The sequence below is a fragment of the Mesoplodon densirostris genome, chromosome 16 (genome assembly GCF_025265405.1).
Source record: "Mesoplodon densirostris isolate mMesDen1 chromosome 16, mMesDen1 primary haplotype, whole genome shotgun sequence".
In the NCBI taxonomy this organism is placed as follows: Eukaryota; Metazoa; Chordata; class Mammalia; order Artiodactyla; family Ziphiidae; genus Mesoplodon; species Mesoplodon densirostris.
This window is the reverse complement of record NC_082676.1, coordinates 71,928,343-71,949,611: the sequence shown is the minus strand read 5'-3', so window position 1 is coordinate 71,949,611 and position 21,269 is coordinate 71,928,343.

The following is a 21,269-nucleotide window of genomic DNA, read 5'->3' as shown; positions in this document are numbered from 1 at the left end:
TGTGCACATGTGTGTGTTGATAAAATTAGAGTTCAGGTTTGAGTTCTCTCTGAGCATCGATGAAATGGAGTCCAAATGAAAAGAGTGAGGATTGGGAAATAATCGCCCCAAAGTCAAAGTGACGGGGAGAACACTCATTCATAGAAATCCGCAAAAGTCTTGAGGAGGACGTGGATTTCCCACAAATCAGAGAAGGGAAGGTTGAGTGTCAAGGGGCAGCAGAGCTGACTTCTGGCCTAGGGCTATTATCAGGGTGCCAGACTCGACACTTGAGTGTGTGTTGAGTAGGGTCTTTACGGGAAAGACCTCAGGGTGTAGGCTTTGTCCCATCCCAGGAGCACAAAGCGCATAGGATAAGGGTACACCTGCTTGTCTCCACGGAGACTGAGCCACTCGCCCCGAGGGCTGGATCCAGCACCTTCTCTGACCGCATCAGCCAAACCAACATAATCCATTCTCATCTCCTGCCCCACCTTCTGTTGACCTCTTCTCTGGACCAGGGTGGGGGCTGGGAGAGGAGCTGTCACACAATTATTTCTCGAAGTGTTTATCCTGCGGTGGTCAAATGGTGGGTTAGATAGCACTTTATGTGACGTGAGTGTAAGAAGCAGAGGCTGGTGTGGGTGGAGATGCTTGGGACCCCAGTCACTGTCTACTCATTGCTGCCCTGGCTTGAGAAATTTCAGAATCCTTTCAAGAGAAGTTTCAGCATTTTCCTTTGAGAAAACAAATTTGGAAAGGTTCTTCAGAATCCCAGAGTGTGCTGGGCCAGGCTTCAAAGAGTTTGACGCAAGAGGGTCATATGAACCCAAATGGCAGAGGAAATTATAGATTTGACACTCAGCAGGCTTCCAATCCATCAAGGCTTCCAAGCCAGCTGTTCCTTGTTCTTTCTTTCTGTCCCAGCATCGCCTGGAAGACTTCAGCTTCGGCTTGCTCACCCACGTGTGTCCCAGACCCCTTAGTGTATAGACGTGGAGAAATCAGGCCACAGTCATGGAAGCGGAGACCCAGGACAGCTCACTACAGGAAGTGATGGAGGGCGCTGGCTCTCCTCCCGACCTACCTTCTATTCAGAATCTTCAAAAGCCATCCCAAGCACCATCCCAGTTAGTCTCACAGCTGCCTGTGAGGTCCCAGTGGAAGACATCGTGATTCCCTTGGGAGATGAGGAGCCTTCAGTCCAGAGTGGTTAAGTGTGTGCTAGCAGAGGCAACCAGATGAGTCTGGGAAGGTCTTCTGATTCATCCTCCCCTAGGTCACAGCCTCAAAAACCTACAGGAGTGAGCAATGACACAAATAACTGAAGTGGCCCAAGCTAGTGGGGCACTAGGGAGTGGTGGGGACCATGGCCAACAGGGGAGCTATTCCCACCTCATAAGGGAGCCACTCTTCAGCCCCATCCAACTGTGAGCCTGTGGTGATATGGGCCCTGTTTTGCTAGATTTTCTAAATTTACCAAAATTCATGTTCTGCAAGAAATCATTTGGCAATTAATTAAGCAACAGCAACCATGTGCAGATTAAACAGAACATGTTTTCAGGTGGTGTTCAGCCCCCAGGATGTGGTTCTGTGTCCGTGCCATACCTTGGCAGAAGGAGGCTACATGGAGTGGGAGTGGCAGGTGGGGCAGGTGGCATGGTCCCTGCTCTGTGTCCTCAGCAGCATCCTGGACCTGCTCCTTCGACGTGGCAGCTCCGCAGAGGCTGGGTTAAGGTGGGGAGCGGCTTCCCAGCCACGGGTCCTGGAAGGGGAAGTAAAACATCGTGACCGTTAATGCGTTAGGCAGGAAGGCAGAGGTACAGAGTTGCTGGTTCCCCAAACCTCCTCCGTCCCCCAACCTGGCTCCACCAGGGGCCTGAAATACTGCCTTCACTTCTATAAGGTCATTTTGGAGTTTATGGCAAATTTTGTGTTTTCTTGACTGAAGGATGCAGTTAACTGTCTAATCTCTGCTTTCCTCTACTTTCTGTCATGTCATTTCTGGGATGACAGGGGACAATGAGAAGCCTTCTCCTTATCTGCAGATGTCACCTTGGAGCGGCTCGTTCAGTATCTGGACGGTTTCTGTTGGGAACAGTCCAGAGTTGTGGGTGGGACCTCTGGTCCCGAGCGTCACCCTGTGACCCTATCCTCCCTCGCGGGCAGTGAGATGTCTGTTTCCCGTGGGTTGTTCATCACTGTTGAGACTTCAGGTTTTCTCTTCCTGCGTGTGCACCGCCTAAGCCGCCAGAGGTATCCCCAGCAGGCTCGGGGTGTGGGTGTATCAGGAAGCCCACGGTTTCTTCTGTGAGATGGGTGTGGTCCCAGCAGATAAAACACTTTGGCGGGGAGCCTGGAAGCACACGCTCTGCATCCTCCCCTCAACCACGTCTGCGGGCCCTGCCCCATCCTGGGCCGCACCCCGAGTGGAGACCCCGTCCTCGGGGCTCAAACCCTTTCCCCATCCTGCCTTAGGGCCTCTCCTATTTTCAATAACAGCAACAACACTCCAACACAGAAGGCTCTAGTGGGGATCCCTGCACATCAGGAGGAAGGGGTGGTTCAGGAAGAACACAGACGGGCCCATTCCCACCTTCCCATTGTGGACAAGCACCAAGAGGCAGGAGAGGACTCACTTCCATAATCTCTCTCTTTTTTGGTCTCTCTTCATTCCACTTAGAGTACAAGATGTACAAGAGGTTATCATGCTTGTTCTGGAACGGTTCTTGGGAAGTTAGGAGGAGCTGGCAGGATTTGCAGCCCACGTTCTCAGGTATGCAAGAAATAAATTTATCTCTGTTTCCTCAAATCAACGTCATTCTGACCCAGAACTCTTGACCCCAATGAAATGCTGTGAACGCCCTCCTAGTGTTACTGAAGCCCCTCCCTCAGGACCCACCAAGAGCTCCCGGGGTGGGGCATGTCGCTAGAGGAGGGCAGGGAATCTGACTCCTGACTTCAGCCTTGGGCTCTCTGGACTCCTCATCCATGCCCTCCTGTCCTGTGTCCGTCCTGGGTGGCCCACAGCTGAGCACTGCCACCTACCTTCCACTGGACCTTACACTTCCCACTGCCATCCTGGCTGGCCTGGGGCTCGGTCTCCCGGACACTGGGTGCGATCTTTGTCTATCAGCCTAAGGGGGGAGAGTGAAATGGAGAGACGTCAGAAAGAAAATAGAAATCAGTATCCCCCAAGGTCTCAGCCAGACCAAAGGGAAAGATGCAGGAGTTTGCTTGTACAGTATGATTCAAGGGTCACTCACTGCTGGAAGATTCTCTAGTTCAGAATCTTTTGAAGTGCTATTCTGCCTAAAATTTCCAGTATGAAAATGCACACAGTATTTTGTCTCCAGGAAAGGGCTTTTTTTTTTTTTTTTTTTGCGGTAGCGGGCCTCTCACCGTTGTGGCCTCTCCCGTTGCGGAGCACAGGCTCCGGACACGCAGGCTCAGCGGCCATGGCTCACGGGCCTAGCCGCTCCGCAGCATGTGGGATCTTCCCGGACCGGGGCACGAACCTGTTTCCCCTGTATCGGCAGGCGGACTCTCAACCGCTGCGCCACCAGGGAAGCCCCAGGAAAGGGCTTTTACATCATCATTATCTGTCATCACCAGCATGACATGCTCAGCATCATGGAAGGTGAGCTAGTCTCTTCCTCACGTGGCAAAGTTTGGGAGGAGGGATGGGGCTGTGGGGTGGCAGCGTTGCCCTAAGGGAGGGAGTCTGGGTGTCTGGCAGTGTTCAGCTGGGCACCATGAGGATTGAGGCTCCTGATTTGATGGAGAAAGGGTGTCCCAAGTATGGGGTCACTTTGGGACTGCCTGGTGTCTGAGGGGCTGTTGCTGTCCATGCGATTTGATCATTTCCAGCATTGCCTGAGCAGCATGACCCAGGCTGGAAATGTTGCTCCTGAATGTTCAGGTGGCTTTTCCCTTCCCATCCTTGTCTTCATAGGTCAGGAGACAGTTCTGAAGCATTGCATTCAGGACTTTATGGTTCTAAGTTACTTGGGCTTTTCCTTTTCTTAGTCTTTCCCAAATCTATTCTAAAAATTATATATACCTCTTCTGAATGATAGTCTTAGTGTTACTTTATTTTTTATTTGGGAAATGGAATACATGAGTGCAAAAAGATTCCAGTGGAACAAAAGGTCTATCACGAATGTCAACTCCATCCTATTCTTGCCCATCCTAGGATCCTCCCCAGAGGCAGCCACTGCTCCTGGGGGTGGTAGGAGGTCCTGCATTCTGGTCTGAATTTCCATATGTTTCAGCTTGTCTTGAAGATTACTCCATATCATCACATAAGAGTCATCTCATTTTTTTTTTTTTTTCTTTTTGCGGTATGCGGGCCTCTCACTGTTGTGGCCTCTCCCGTTGCGGAGCACAGGCTCCGGATGCGCAGGCCCAGCGGCCATGGCTCACGGGCCCAGCCGCTCCGCGGCATATGGGATCCTCCCAGACCGGGGCACGAACCCGTATCCCCTGCATCGGCAGGCGGACTCTTAACCGCTGCGCCACCAGGGAGGCCCTCATCTCATTTTTTAATGACTACAAAGGATTACAGTGTATTGACATTTCACAATTTATAATTAAACCTGTTTTAAAAATATTTAGGTATTATTTTCTTCAGGCTTAGAAATTCACAAATAATGTTTATTTTCATTATTCATTCAATCTCTCTGTATATACATTTTTGGTTTTATACTTAAAAACTGTTTTTCCTGTTCCTGAATCTTTATCTATATTTCCATTTCATCACATTGTCTTTTCTAAAAATATTGTGTGTAAATATATATGTGTGTCTTAGTTGTAAGCCATCTTAATTTTTTGTAGACTGAGGAGAGGCAAAAAACTAATAAAAATCATGATAAAAACTTTTAACAAATTAGACACAGAAGGAACGCATCTCAACATAATAAAGACCATATATGACAAGCCCACATCAGCATCATACTCAATGGCTAAAGTTGAAAGCTTTTCCTCTAAGATCAAGAACAAGATAAGGGTGCCTACTCTTACCACTCCTATTGAACATAGTGCAAGAAGTCCTAGCTACAACAATCAGGCAAGAAAAAGACATTGAATGTATCAGAATTGGAAAGGAAGAAGTAAAATTGTCTCTGTTTGCAGATGAAATGATTTTATATATAGAAAATCCTAAAGACTCAACATAAAACCCTGTTAGATCTAATACGTGAATTAGGTAAGGTTACAAGATACAAAGTTAACATACAAAAATCAGTACTGTTTCTATATACGTGTGACAAATATTCTGAAAAAGAAATAAAGAAATTGATCCCATTTACAACTGCATCAAAAACAATACATAGTTATTTGGTTAAAATAAATGTATCCAAAGAATTGAAAGATCTCTACTCTGAAAATTACAAGACAACCATGAAAGAAATTGAAGAAGACACAAATAAATGCAAAGGTGTCTCATGTTCATGGATTGGAAGAATTACTATTGTTAAAACGTCTTTACTACCAAAAACCATCTATAGATTCAGTGCAATCCCTATCAAGATTTCAATGTCATTTTCTACAGGAGTAGAAAGACACTCCTAAATTTTATATGGAACCACAAAAGACCCCAATAACCAAAGAAATCCTGATAAAGAAAAACAAAACAGGAGTCATCATACTGACTTCAAACAATGTGATAAAGCTATAGTCATCAAAATTCTATGTACTGGAATAAAAACAGACAAATAGATCAAAGATGCAGAATCAAGAGCCCAGAAAGAAACCCAATCATATACAGTCAACTGAAATTTGACAAGAGAGCTGAGAATATTCAATGGAGAAAAGACATTCATTTCAATAGATGGTGCTGGGAAAACTGGCTATTCACATATAAAAGAATGAAACCAGATCCATAGCTTATGCCACTCACAAAAAAGATAAGAGATAACAAATGCTGGCATGGATGTGGAGAAAATGGAACCCTTGTGCACTATTGGTGGGAATGTAAATTGGTGTAGCCACTATAGAAAACAGTATGGATGATCCTCAAAAATTAAAAATAGAACTACCATATCATCTAGCAATTCCATTTCTAGAAATATCTCCAAAGGAAACAAAGACACTAACTTGAAAAGATGTCTGTACCCCCATGTTCATAGCAGTGTTATTTACAATAGCCAAGACATGGAAGCAACCTCAGTGTCCATCAATGGATGAGTGAATACAGAAGTTGTGGTATATATACACAATGGATTCAGCCATAAAAAATGAAGAAATTCTACCATTTGTGACAACATGGATGGACTTTGGAGGCATTATGCTAAGCAAAATAAGTCAGACAGAGAAAGACAAATACTTATATGTGTAATCTAAAAACAAACCAACAAACCAACAAACCAAACTCATAGAAAAAGAGATCAGACTTCTGGTGACCAGAGGCAGTGTGTCGGGGGAAGGGAAATTGGAGGTAGGTGATCAAAAGGTACAAACTTCCAGTTATAAGGTATATAAGTACCAGGGATGTAATGTACAATATGATGACTATAGTTAGCACTGCTGTCTGATATATAGGAAAGTTAAGAGAGTCAATCCTAAGAGTTCTCATCACAAGGAGAAATCTTTTTCCTTTTTTCTTTCTTTATTTTCTTTTCATTATATCTATATGAGAAGATGGATGTTAGCTGAAATTATTGTGGTAAACATTTCACAGTACATGTAAATCAAACCATCATGCTGTATGCTTTAAAGTCATACAGTGATGTATGCCAATTATTTCTCAATAAAACTGGAAAAAATAATTTAGAAAAAAAGAAACCAGTAAATATTCTCCTTCCCTCTACCATCCTTAGTGAAGCTGGGTAGAGTCAAATTTCTTTCCTATGACTTTTCTTTCTGTGACTTTGTTGCCAAACACTTTATTTCTGGTATAAATTTACCCGGGAAATTTATGGACCTTTCTGGCCAAGTGATAGTCAGCCAGTCTCCTAAGAAGATGGAAAGCAAGATGATGAATTCCATTGTCTCTGTTTATTACTCACTTGTAGCAGAACCATGAAATTCTGTGCAGTAGTGAAGACACTGACCTGAGTAATTCATTGCCAGTTTCTTCCTGATGATGGTGGGCTACTTAGTCCTGTTTTGTTGGGGTCTCTGAGTCTCCTGGCTTTACCCATAGTCAGGAAATTTTGGGGAACCTACCTCTGTGTTCTCAATCCTGCCTCAGCACTAGAACCACCTGGAGAACTTCATAAACAGCAGGATGTCTGGTCCCAGGCATTTTCCTCTGGTGTGCACCCAGGGCTGACAAGCTGGGACTGCATGAGCATTGAAACACTTCCCACCTCCGAAATCCCAGCACCGAATGGCAACTGTCAAACTTGCCGTAGAACCAGAGGTCTTGCGAACCCTGAATAACTTGGAAGGTCGTTTCCTTCACCAGAGTTTTCATGTTTATGGTTTAGAGTGTTGTGAAATATTTTCCCTTGTGAGTTTCCCCTCTGAAGTTTCCACAGCTTTGAGTAGAAAAGATAAAGTTTGGGCTTCAGAAAATAACAAGCTGGAACACAACCTTCTCCAGGTGTGAAACTGGAGATGCAGCCATCTGAGAAGCCAGGTGGGTGTAACTTTCCAGCACCTGGGAGTAGAGGAGGACGGTCAGGCTAAAGCATGAGCCAAGGCTGGCTCCTTGTCCCTCCAGGTCAATCTTCTCACCCATTGACTCAGCTTCACCAGGTGTGTTTCTAGATCTCGAAGCCTCCATCGTATCCCAGCCTTAGAGCTCCCTTGTCTGCGGACATCAGTGTGGAACATGCTGAGAGATTGGATGACTGCATTTCTTCAGCCTGAGCATTATCCACAGCTCCTTGTGTGTGGGCACATGGTGGTGTCCTTTCTTCAGGAAAGGGACACTTAGAACTGTAGCAACATCTTCTCCTTGATGGTAGGAAACCCGGCTGACCTTTCTCAAGTCCTCATTGTTACTTTGCCAGAATGTTAAGCATACCTTTCTCTGTACAGTCATGTCACTTTCGCATTGTTGGGAAACCTTACATTTCTGGAAATTAAGGGTTCCAGAACTCTGAAGGGATTCATACTGGAACACTTTGACATGTATAGGGGTGATATTTTCTCAGTACATCTGTAAAATATCATCTCAAAGTACAAGCAAAACTATGGACATTGTAAAATATATAGGCAGACAGAGGATGGATGGATGGATGAATGGATGGTCAGATGTATTAATTGCCTACTATTAAGAGGAATTCCCTTGGATGGCCAAACACATGACACCTAACAATGGAAGATGCGACTGATTTCAGTTTGTTAATCACATACGCACAGCTTCGGGGAGAACCTCACACTCCACGGAGGGCCACACAGGGGTTACACTTGGGCTCAGAGTGAACCAGCAGAGCCTGTGGGAAGCCGGCTGTGTAGTCAGTAATCAGAGGGTGGGGAGGGGTCCCTCGGTTCCAACGAGAGAATGTTCCAACTGTCTTATTTGGTTAGTTCTGTGGGCTGCAGGGAACCGAAACCGGTACTCAGGAATAATCAGGAGGTGCATCTGGTTCTCTTGACAAGGAAGCGTATCCAGTTAGGGAACTTATTCGTGGGAGCTTTGTGGTTAAGTCATTTGAGGTCCTCCAAATTTCACCAAATGTCAAAGGAGCACGTAAGAGTGGACCTTCATTGAATGCCTTACACCTGAAGAGAAGAAGGAAGGAAGAATGGATGGATGCATGCATGCATGGAGGGAAAGGAGAGGTACATAGATGGAAGTGTGAGGGAAAGGATGCATAGCTGGACACACTGGTTGAGTGACACAGGGGCTGAGGGCTTGTGTTTGACCCTGACCCTGCCAGGTGCTGTCTGTGTGAGCTCGGGGGAGCCGATTAACCTCTCCCCACATCTTGTGAAATGTGAACTGAGTCACTCCTCTAGGGTTTTTATGAGGATTGTGTTGGCTCATTGTGGGTCAAGCATTTCAAGTGGTGCCAAACACAGAGTAGGTGCTCAGTAAATGCACTTACTCTTTATTTTTCAAGTTAGCTTTGAAAACACATGCATTATATGTACTGCCAACTTCTTATCCAAGTCCATGATTGCGATTTCACTCCATTAATGATATATTTTGGTGAGACGTGCTTGTTTTACAGGCAATCTATTTCATTAATCTTTGTTTTGAGGCTGCTGCTTGTTGTAAACTGTTTTTGAAAATCACCCACCTCAAGGTCATAAAAATGTTCTCCTGTTTTCTTCTAAAATTTTTATCATTTTTCCTTTCACATTTCAACCTATGATCTATCTGGTACTGGTTGCTGGGTATGAAGTGAAGTAGGGGTCAAGGTTCAATGTGTCCACATAGAGGACTTAGCACTTTCTTGAAAAGATCACCTTCCATACTGCCTTTCAGGGGTCCCTTTGTCATAAATTGGGTGGCTCTGGTTCTGGATTCCCTAATCTCTCTCATTGTCTGTCCCTGTGACCCCCCTCCAGATGGATATCCAGAATATACAAGGAAGAACTCTTATGTTAAAAGACAGCCAAATCAAAATGGGCTGATGAATTGAACAGGTGTTCAAGTCCATTTTAATTCTGTGCTCGTAATCATTGATTTAACGGTACATTTATTGAGTGCCTGCAATGCACCATTCTGAGACAGCAAAACTTACCATATTTATGTATGCTGGTATGTGTTTATTTATTCACTTCTTCTTCTTTTTTTTTTTTTTTGCAGTACGAGGGCCTCTCACTGTTGTGGCCTCTCCCGTTGCAGAGGCTCTGGATGTGCAGGCTCAGCGGCCATGGCTCACGGGCCCAGCCGCTCCGCGGCACGTGGGATCTTCCAGGACCGGGGCACGAACCTGTGTCCCCTGCATCGGCAGGTGGACTCTCAACCACTGCACCACCAGGGAAGCCCACTTCTTCTTTTTTTAAACATCTTTATTGGAGTATAATTGCTTTACAGTGGTGTGTTAGTTTCTGCTTTATAACAAAGTGAATCAGCTATATGCATACGTATATCCCCATATCCCCTCCTTCTTGCATCTCACTCCCACCTTCCTTATTCCACCCTTCTAGGTGGTCGCAAAGCATGGAGTTGATCTCCCTGTGCTATGCAGCTGCTTCCCACTAGCTATCTATTTTACATATGGTAGTGTATATATGTCAATGCTACTCTCCCACTTCATCCCAGCTTACCCTTCCCCCTCCCCGTGTTCTCAAGGCCATTCTCTATGTCTGTGTCTTTATTCCTGCCCTGCCCCTAAGTTCATCAGAACCATTTTTTTTTTTTTTTAGATTCCATGTACATGTGTTAGCATACGGCATTTGTTTTTCTCTTTCTGACTTACTTCACTCTGTATGACAGACTCTAGGTCCATACACCTCACTACAAATAACTCAATTTCGTTTCTTTTTATGGCTGAGTAATATTCCATTGTATATATGTGCCACATCTTCTTTATCCATTCATCTGTCGATGGACACTTAGGTTGCTTCCATGTCCTGGCTATTGTAAATAGTGCTGCAATGAACATTGTGGTACATGACTCTTTTTGAGTTATGGTTTTCTCAGGGTATATGCCCAGTAGTGGGCTTGCTGGGTCGTATGGTAGTTCTATTTTTAGTTTTTTGAGGAATCTCCATACTGTTCTCCATAGCGGCTGTATCAATTTAGATTCCCACTGACAGTGCAAGAGGGTTCCCTTTTCCCCATACCCTCTCCAGCATTTATTGTTTGTAGATTTTTTGATGATGGCCATTCTGACCAGTGTGAGGTGATTCCTCATTGTAGTTTGGATTTGCATTTCTCTAATTACTAGTGATGTGGAGCATCTTTTCATGTGTTTGTTGGCAATCTGTACATCTTCTTTGGAGAAATGTCTATTTATGTCTTCTGCCCATTTTTGGGGGGAGGGTGAAGTAGGAAAGAATAACTTTATTGCTTTGCCAGGCCAAGGGGGTCACAGCAGGCTAATGCCCCCAAAACTGTGTGTCCTGATCTGGAGGGTATAGTGAGGAGTTTTATAATAATGATTCAGAGAGGGCGTGGTCAGCTCGTGGACATTGTTCTGATTGGTGGTGAGGTAATCAGGAGTCTGCATCATCAACCTTCTGGTTCTAACCAGTCTGGGGTCTACATGCTGGTGGGCAGCATACAGCTAACTTCTCCCACCTGGTGGGGGTTTCAGTATCTGCAAAAGAGCTCAAAGATATTGTTATGTGTGTCCCTTAAGGAGTAACCTGGACCCTGCCCCAAGGCTGCCCTACTGCTTCTTTTGACTGTTCCTTCATAGTCTCCACATTCCCTCCCTTCCCTAATTAGCAACAGTTTGAACCTGCCCGTTGGAACTCAGGGAAGGTCTTGCAGGCTGATCAAAGCCCATATCCTGTAATCAAGAAATGGGGGACACAGGAAGGCTTTGGTGCCCAGAAGCCCCACAGGGTCCTGCTCAGTTCCATCACTTGCTGCAAGTAATATATCTTTCCTCCTAATACACGATATGGGGATACATGTACGTGTATAGCTTCTTCATTTTGTTATAAAGCAGAAACTAACACACCATTGTCAAGCAATTATACTCCAATAAAGATGTTAAAAAAAAATCTTTCCTCCTTCGGCTGTTTGGCTTGGTTATGTCTATTGGCTCAATAACCACCAAGAGGTGAACCCAGTTTTCAGGTAACAAAACTTCTATGTAGCTCTTTGAAAGTAATTCTATTTTCCTAAAATTTGCATTGAAAAGTTGATATATTTTTAAAAAATGGATACAGCTTTAGGAACAATAAGACCAAGTTTAAGAAAAGCTGAGTACATTTTAGACTATAAACCCTTGACAAAGTTTGCTTAATTTATTTCTGATTCTAAATGTCTACTATGCAGATGGAACTCAAATATTTGTGACTGAGCACATTAATGAGTAAATGAACTACAACATTTGAAATGATTAAGAATCTAACAACCTAATATTTAATGCGCAGGATGAGCAGACAACATGAATAGAAGGAAAAATATTCTCCTGATTGAGAAAAAATGTAATGGAGGAATACAATGTATTCATAGTAATATTAATTTTCATTTAAAATTTTCTTTCACTTAAGGGAGGAGTAATGATGCATAAAGTTAGGCTGTTCCATGAAAAGAGATTTAATGCTGGGCCTGAGTAATTAGTGAACAGTACAACTAGTGAGCCGTCAAAAGACTAATCAATGGCCAAAGCAGAGATGAAAGTTACCAGTGTCACTGGTAAACTGAGGAGTCTCAGTAGGAAACAGCTTTTCATTTTCCCAATTACTATGCTTCCCTTCTTCTGAGCTATGTGAACCCATACTCCTTAGTGGTACCTTTGCCAAACTATTTAAATTTTAGCCATATCTGTTATTATTATAGTCCTATTTTTGTGTGTTTAAGGCACACTCATGTTCATTTTAAACTGGCAGCCACAGAGCTAAGTCAAAGGGCTTCTGTCTAAAGTGCCAGCTCCTGGACTCAAGAGTGTGTATTGGTGTGTGTGCGCATGTGGGCCCCTGTGGTGGGAAGGGAGTGGAGAGTTGAGTCTGGATCTCTGACCTCTCTCCTCCCTCTTCTAAGCTCCAGCTCCACTGGCATTGAAAGGAAAGGCAGGAGATTAAAGGGAAAAAAAGGCAAGTATCTTATCTGTAGGCATGCATGCAGCCTTATTCTGTTGGTTCTCACTGCTTCTCTGTTTAACCTAATAGTAGGAGGAAAGGTGGATTCTAATTATTATGTATGTATTTGTTTGCTGAAAGTTCCTGCTCACAGTGGGAGCGTGATTCTATTAGTAGCAGGATTGATTTGCTGTTCTGAGGGTCCATTTGAGATTTGCAGTCTCAACTTTCAAGCCAATCATCTGCATGGTTGAGTGTTTACCTCCAATTGAGGATTCAGCGGTTCAGTTGCAGGGCAAGTGTTGTCTGTAATCAGGGCTGGGGTTTTCCCTGGAGTAAACAGGGAGAAGGGACAGTACAAGGAAAATGCAAAGCGTCGATGAAGATGCCTGACTGTGGAATCTAAGTTGGGGGAGGAAAAGAGGTGTAAAGGTCTTAAGGTCAACAAAGGAAAGTTCTGTTGATGCTGGGAAATTATCAGAATTTGAGTCCTAAGCATGAAATTTGGAAGTTTCTATTTTATGAGTAGTAAGTAAGGTTGAGAATCTTGTTCCTCAAAATGCTGCTGGGGGCCCAGCATCACCTAAGAGCTTTTTATCAATGTAGAATCTCAGATGAATCAGAATCTTTATTTTAGCAAGTTCTGTAGTTGATTCAAATACACATTAAGTCTGAGAAATGCTGGTCTAGAATAGTGGGTCTCAACTCTGCTTGCATAATAAAATCACTGAGGGAGTTTTTAAACTATTCCTGATTCCAAGTGAGAAAGTCTTGGGGTGAGGCCCAGGCATTGATATTTTTTAAAACCAGAATTTCACCCTGACAGTGGTTGCTAAGTAAGGAGTCATCAAGAGACAGAAATGTTCCAGGCTCATATACCTGGATTTTCAAGTTACCAGGTTACCACATTCTAGTCAACTGCAGCCAGTTGCGGACATGTGTAGATACACATTGTCAGATCAAAATTTTTCAAAAAAGGTAAGAAACTTGGTTTTCATAAGAAATATCTATATTTTAAAATCATGGTTAAAATTAAAAAGAAAAAAAATAAACTCAGTAGGAATTTCAAAAACAGTAGGTTAGATTTTTGACTTGGAAAGAATGGTAGTTTTAATCCTTCTACAGTATCAGCATATTACAGCTGTCTCTCTTTTCCAACTGTTGACTCACATTAAGTAAGTTTATAGTTACTTAGAGTAGCAATGAGTAAAACTGCGGACGATTTTACAGGAATCAAGAGAGTCACATTGGCTTTATTATCTTCTGCACTCTGGATACACAGTGATCAGTGACCATCAGGGAAAAATGTGGCAGAAAAAGTGAGATGAATCGAGAGAAAAACTCATGCTTCTGTCTTCAGTAGATAGAAAGCTTTTCTCTGTGGCACATAAATACTTAAGTCTTTACGTTGTCTCCTCGCCCACAGTATATGAAAAACCACATCTGCTGCACATTTTTTGATTGGGTTGCTTGTTTTTTTGGATATTGAGTTGCATGAGCTGTTTGTATATTTTGGAGATTAATCCTTTGTCAGTTGCTTCGTTGGCAAATATTTTCTCCCAATCTGAGGGTTGTCTTTTCGTCTTTTTTATGTTTTCCTTTGCTGTGCAAAAGCTTTTAAGTTTCATTAGGTCCCATTTGTTTATTTTTGTTTTTATTTCCATTTCTCTAGGAGGTGGCTCCAAAAGGATCTTGCTGTGATTCGTGTCATAGAGTGTTCTGCCTATGTTTTCCTCTAAGAGTTTTATAGTGTCTGGCCTTACATTTAGTTCTTCAATCCATTTAGAGTTTTTTTTTTCTTTTATCATCTTTATTGGAGTATAATTTCCTTACAATGGTGTGTTAGTTTCTGCTTTATAACAAAGTGAATCAGCCATACATATACATATATCTCCATATCTCCTCCCTCTTGCATCTCCTTCTCACCCTCCCTATCCCACCCCTCTAGGTGGTCACAAAGCACCGAGCTGATCTCCCTGTGCTGTGTGGCTGCTTCTCACTAGCTATCCATTTTACATATGGTAGTATATATAAGTCCATGCCACTTTCTCACTTCATCCCAGCTTACCCTTCCCCCTCCCCACGTTCTCAAGTCCATACTCTGCATCTACATCTTTATTCCTGTCCTGCCCCTGGGTTTTTAAGAACCTTTTTTGTTAGGATTCCATATATATGTGTTAGCATATGGTATTTGTTTTTCTCTTTCTGACATACTTCACTCTGTATGACAGACTCTAGGTCCATACACCTCACTACAAATAACCCAATTTTGTTTCCTCTTATGGCTGAGTAATATTCCATTGTATATATGTGCCATATCTTCTTTATCCATTCATCTTTTGATGGACACTTAGGTTGCTTCCAAGTACTGGCTATTGTAAATAGTGCTGCAATGAACATTATGGTACATGACTCTTTTTGAATTATGGTTTTCTCAGGGTATATGCCCAGTAGTGGGATTGCTGGGTCTTATGGTAGTTCTATTTTTAGATTTTTCAGGAACCTCCATATTGTTCTCCATAGTGGCTGTATCAATTTACATTCCCACCAAGAGTGCAAGAGGGTTCCCTTTTCTCCACACTCTCTCCAGTATTTATTGTTTGTAGATTTTTTGATGGTGGCCATTCTGACCAGTGTGAGGTGATACCTCATTGTAGTTTTGATTTGTATTTCTCTAATGATTAATGATGTTGAGCATTCTTTCATGTGTTTGTTGGCAATCTGTATATCTTCTTTGGAGAATTGTCTATTTAGATCTTCTGCCCATTTTTGGATTGGGTTTTTTGTTATTTGGATATTGAGCTGCATATGCTGCTTGCAAATTTTGGAGATTAATCCTTTGTCAGTTGCTTCATTTGCAAATATTTTCTCACATTCTGAGGGTTATCTTTTCATCTTGTTTATGGTTTCCTTTGCTGTGCAAAAGCTTTTAAGTTTCATTATGTCCCATTTGTTTATTTTTGTTTTCATTTCCATTTCTCTAGGAGGTGAGTCAAAAAGGATCCTGCTGTGATTTATGTAATGGAGTGTTCTGCCTATGTTTTCCTCTAAGAGTTTTGTAGTGTCTGGCCTTACATTTAGGTCTTTACTCCATTTTGAATTTATTATTGTGTACAGTGTTAGGGAGTGTTCTAATTACATTCTTTTACATGTAGCTGTCCAGTTTTCCCAGCATCAGTTATTGAAGAGACTGTCTTTTCTTCATTGTATATTCTTGCCTCCTTTATCAAAAATAAGGAGGCAAGAATGTGTGTGGGTTTATCTCTGGGCTTTCTATCCTGTTCCATTGATCTATATTTCTGTTTCTGTGCCAGTACCATACTCTCTTGATTACTGTAGCTTTGTAGTATAGTCTGAAGTCTGGGAGTCTGATTCCTCCAGCTCCATTTTTCTTTCTCAAGATAGCTTTGGCTATTTAGCGTCGTTTGTGTTTCCATACAAATTGTGAAATTTTTTGTTCTAGTTCTATGAAAAATGCCATTGGTAGTTTGATAGGGATTGCATTGAATCTGCAGATTGCTTTCGGTAGTATAGTCATTATCACAATGTTGATTCTTCCAATCCAAGAACATAGTATATCTCTCCATTTGTTTGTATCATCTTTGATTTCTTTCATCAGTGTCTTATAGTTTTCTGCATATAGGTCTTTTGTCTCCTTAAGTCGGTTTATTCGTAAGTATTTTATTCTTTGTGTTACAATGGTAAATGGGAGTGTTTCCTTAATTTCTCTTTCAGATTTTTCATCATTAGTATATAGGAATGCAAGAGATTTATGTGCATTAATTTTGTATCCTGCTACTCTACCAAATTTGTTGATTAGCTCTAGTATTTTTCTGGTAGCATCTTTAGAATTCTCTGTGCATAGTATCATGTCATCTGCAAGCAGTGACAGTTTTACTTCTTCTTTTCTGATTTGGATTCCTTTTATTTCTTTTTCTTCTCTGATTGCTGTGGCTGAAACTTCCAAAACTATGTTGAATAATAGTGGTGAGAATGGGCAACCTTATCTTGGTCGTGATCTTAGTGGAAATGGTTTCAGTTTTTCACCATTGAGAACGATGTTGGCTGTGGGTTTGTCATATATGGCCTTTATTGTGTTGAGGTAAGTTCTCTCTATTCCTACTTTCTGGAGAGTTTTTATAATAAGTGGGTGTTGAATTTTGTCAAGAGCCTTTTCTGCATCTACTGAGATGATCATATGGTTTTCCTCCTTCAGTGTGTTAATATGGTGTATCACATTGATTGACTTGCATATATTGAAGAATCCTTGCATTCCTGGGATAAACCCCACTTGATCATGCTGTATGATCCTTTTAATGTGCTGTCAGATTCTGTTTGCTAGTATTTTGTTGAGGATTTTTGCATCTATGTTCATCAGTGATAATGGCCTGTCATTTTCTTTCTTTTTGACATCCTTGTCTGGTTTTGGTATCAAGGTGATGGTGGCCTTGTAGAATGAGTTTGGGAGTGTTCCTCCCTCTGCTATATTTTGGAAGAGTTTGAGAAGGATAAGTGTTAGCTCTTCTCTAAATGTTTGACAGATTTCACCTGTGAAGCCTTCTTGTCCTGGGTTCATTGGAAGATTTTTAATCACAGTTTCAATTTCAGTGCTTGTGATTGGTCTGTTCATATTTTCTATTTCTTCCTTGTTCAGTCTCGGAAGGTTGTGCTTTCCTAAGAATTTGTCCATTTCTTCCAGGTTGTCCATTTTATTGGCATATAGTTGCTTGTCGTAGTCTCTCATGATCCTTTGTATTTCTGCAGTGTCAGTTGTTACTTCTCCTTTTTCATTTCTAATTCTGTTGATTTGAGTCTTCTCCCTTCTTTTCTTGATGAGTCTGGCTAACGGTTTATCAATTTTGTTTATCTTCTCAAAGAACCAGCTTTTAGTTTTATTGATCTTTGTTATCGTTTCCTTCATTTCTTTTTCATTTATTTCTGATCTGATCTTTATGATTTCTTTCCTTCTGCTAACTTTGGGGATTTTTTGTTCTTCTTTCTCTAGTTGCTTTAGGTGTAAGCTTAGGTTATTTATTTGAGATATTTCTTGTTTCTCAAGGTAGGGTTGTATTGCTATAAATTCCCTCTTAGAACTGCTTTTGCTGCACCCCATAGGTTTTGGGTCGTCATGTTTCCATTGTCATTTTTTTCTAGGTATTTTTTGATTTCCTCTTTGATTTCTTCATGATCTCTTGGTTATTTGGTAGTGTATTGTTTAGCCTCCATAAGTTTGTATTTGTTACAGAATTTTTCTTTTAATTGATATCTAGTCTCATAACATTATGCTTGGAAAAGATACTTGATATGATTTCAATTTTCTTAAATTTACCAGGGCTTGATTTGTAACCCAAGATATGGTCTATCCTGGAGAATGTTCCATGAGCACTTGAGAAGAACGTGTATTCTGTTGTTTTTGGATAGAATGTCCTATAAATAACAATTCAGTCCATCTTGTTTAATGTGTCATTTAAAGCTTGTGTTTCCTTATTTATTTCATTTTGGATGATCTGTCAATTGGTGAAAGTGGGGTGTTTAAGTCCCCTACTATGATTGTGTTACTGTCAATTTCCACTTTTGTGGCTGTTAGCATTTGCCTTATTTGTTGGGGTGCTCCTAAGTTGGGTGCATAAATATTTTCAGTTGTTATATCTTCTTCCTGGATTGATCCCTTGATCATTATGTAGTGTTCTTCTTTGTCTCTTGTAATAGTCTTTATTTTAAAGTCTATTTTGTCTGATATGAGAATTGCCACTCCTGCTTTCTTTTGATTTCCATTTGCATGGAATATCTTTTTCCATCCCCTCACTTTCAGTCTGCATGTGTCCCTAGGTCTGAAGTGTGTCTCTTGTGGACGGCATATATATGGGTCTTGTTTTTTGTATTCATTCAGCCAGTCTATGTCTTTTGTTTGGAGCAGTTAATCCTTTTATATTTAAGATAATTATCGATATGTATGTTCTTATTACCATTTTCTTAATTGTTTTAGGTTTGTTTTTGTAGGTCTTTTCCTTCTCTTGTGTTTCTTGTCTAGCTCCTTTAGCATTTGTTGTAAAGCTGGTTTGGTGGTGCTGACTGTTCTTAATTTTTGCTTATCTGTAAAGATTTTAATTTCTCCATCAAATCTGAATGAGATCCTTGCTGGATAGAGTAATCTTGGTTGTAGGTTTTTCCCTTTCATCACTTTTAATATGTCCTGCCACTCCCTTCTGGCTTTCAGAGTTTCTGCTGAAAGATCAGCTGTTAACCTTAGGGGATTCCCTTGTATGTTATTTGTTGTTTTTCCATTGCTGCTTTTAATATTTTTTCTTTGTATTTAATTTTTCATAGTTTGATTAATATGTGTCTCAGTGTGTTTCTCTTTGGGTTTATCCTGTATGGTACTCTCTGTGCTTCCTGGACCTGATTGACTATTTTCTTCCCCATGTTAGGTAAGTTTTCAACTATAATCTCTTCAAATATTTTCTCAGGCCCTTTCTTTTTCTCTTCTTCTTCTGGGACCCCTATAATTCGAATGTTGGTGCATTTAATATTGTCCCAAACGTCTCTGAGACTGTCCTGAATTCTTTTCATTCTTTTTTCTTTATTCTGCTCCCTGGCAGTTATTTCCACTATTTTATCTTCTAGCTTACTTATCCATTTTTCTGCCTCAGTTATTCTGTTACTGATTCCTTCTAGAGTATTTTTAATTTTAGTAATTTTGTGGTTCATCACTGTTTGTTTGCTCTTTAGTAGTTCTATATCCTTGTTAAATGATTCTTGTATTTTCTCCATCCTGTTTCTGAGATTTTGGATCATCTTTGCTATCATCACTCTGAATTCTTTTTCAGGTAGGTTTCCTATTTGTTCTTCATTTATTTGGTCTTGTAGGTTTTTACCTTGCTCCTTTGTCTGTAACATAGTTTTTTCTTGTTTCTTTGTTTTGTATGTGTGATGGGTGGTGCTGTATTCCTGTCTTACTTGTTGTTTGGCCTGAGATGTCCAGCACTGGAATTTGCAGGCAGTTAGATTGAGCTGGGTCTTGGTGCTGAGATGAAGACCTCCAGGTGGCCTCACTCTGATTGATATTCCCTGGGGTCTGAAGTTCTCTGTTAGTCCAGTAGTTTGGACTTGGAGCTCCCACCACAGTTGCTCAGGCCCAACCTCTGGCCTGGGAACCAAGATTCCACAAGCTGGTCACTGGGGGTTTCTCCCATCTCCTGTGGTGTCCATGGTCCCACACTGGTGCCTGGTAGATGTCCTACTTCTACTCACTTACTTCTTATTGATCTTTATCTATGTTCACTTATGTTTTTTCACTTCTCCTGTTAGCTGTATGTGGCCAGATAGAGAGGAAAATGTCCAAGGATTTTGAAAGTTCAAGTGCTGAATAACAACAGAAATGCAAACCGAAGTTGGGCTGAAGGCAGTGGAACCAGGGGCAACCCAGAAGGGAAGGAATGGGCTCATGGATGAGATGGCACTGCCCCAGATGACAGGGTTTATTTCTGTTACCAACTGGGAAAAGTCCAAGTGGAATCCCCTCTGAGTCTTGTATACAGGAACCAAATGTTGAAGGCATTTCAAGAAACAGGAGCTCAGCTCTTCTGGAAAGAATAGAAGACAGCAAGCAAAGAAAACTGGGAAAACGGATGGGAGTCAAGGGGCAAATGGCTAACGGTTGACTCTAAATCTTAACAAAAGTTTTAGCAATTATGACTCACGTGAAACCTGCACTGTCAACATCCTGGGTGTGCAAGAAAAATTATTTTTCCTATTTCAGTATTGTCATGGCGACCTTTTGCTAAAGACACTTGCAATCTTCTGTCAAAGGACATAAATATCAGGAATATCATGATTGAATCTAAGCTGGGGATGACACTTTTTGGCTACACGTGTACCATCAATGGCCAGAAAATGAATGTCATAAATACGGGTGGGTGGAAAGGAAAGATGTGAGGATACTTGGGTTTATTGGTCAGCTGGGAGAATCCAAATGTTAAGAGGAACTATTGAAATAATTTCATCCCAGTTCAGAGCTAAAATATGCCTGTTATTGTGATGTGACATGTTTAGTAAGTTTAACAGGAAAGCGTGGCTTTAATCACAAGAGTCTATGTTTATGTAAACCAAGTTTCTGGCAAGATCTTGAAACAGAGTCTTATGACCTGAGAAATAGGTTCTCTCTCTCTCTAAGTGGAGGGAGCCTCCCTCTTCCTCTTCAGTTTTGAATATGAGTCCCCAAGGATTTGGGCAACTGAATTTTCTGGGTTTTGGTGAACTGAGCCAACTTCAACACTCAAGGGTGTCCTGAGTCAGAAGGGGTGTGGCAGGTGTGGCTGCTGGGGACATTGGGCTGAGCTGCAACAGAACACAAGCTGCCCTTTATTTCTTTTTGGACACAGAAACCATGGGGACCAGGGGGACTGGATTTGAATCCTGAATCCATCCCTACTCAGTGGGTTTGGAAAAATCCCCTCCCTCTTGGGCCTGTCCCTACCAAACAATGGATCAAAAGATGTGAAAAGGCCTTATAAACAGTGCAGTGTAACTGCACATGAAATTCCTATTTGGTGGTAAAAATCGTTGAATATCAGCCATGAAGGATGGTTCTGTTCAATAGGGTGGTGTTTTAATATAGCAAACTCACTGGCTGTTTTTGTCTGTCACAGCTTCATTTGAAGGTAAGTCTATGGTTTATGCACCAAAAGCAT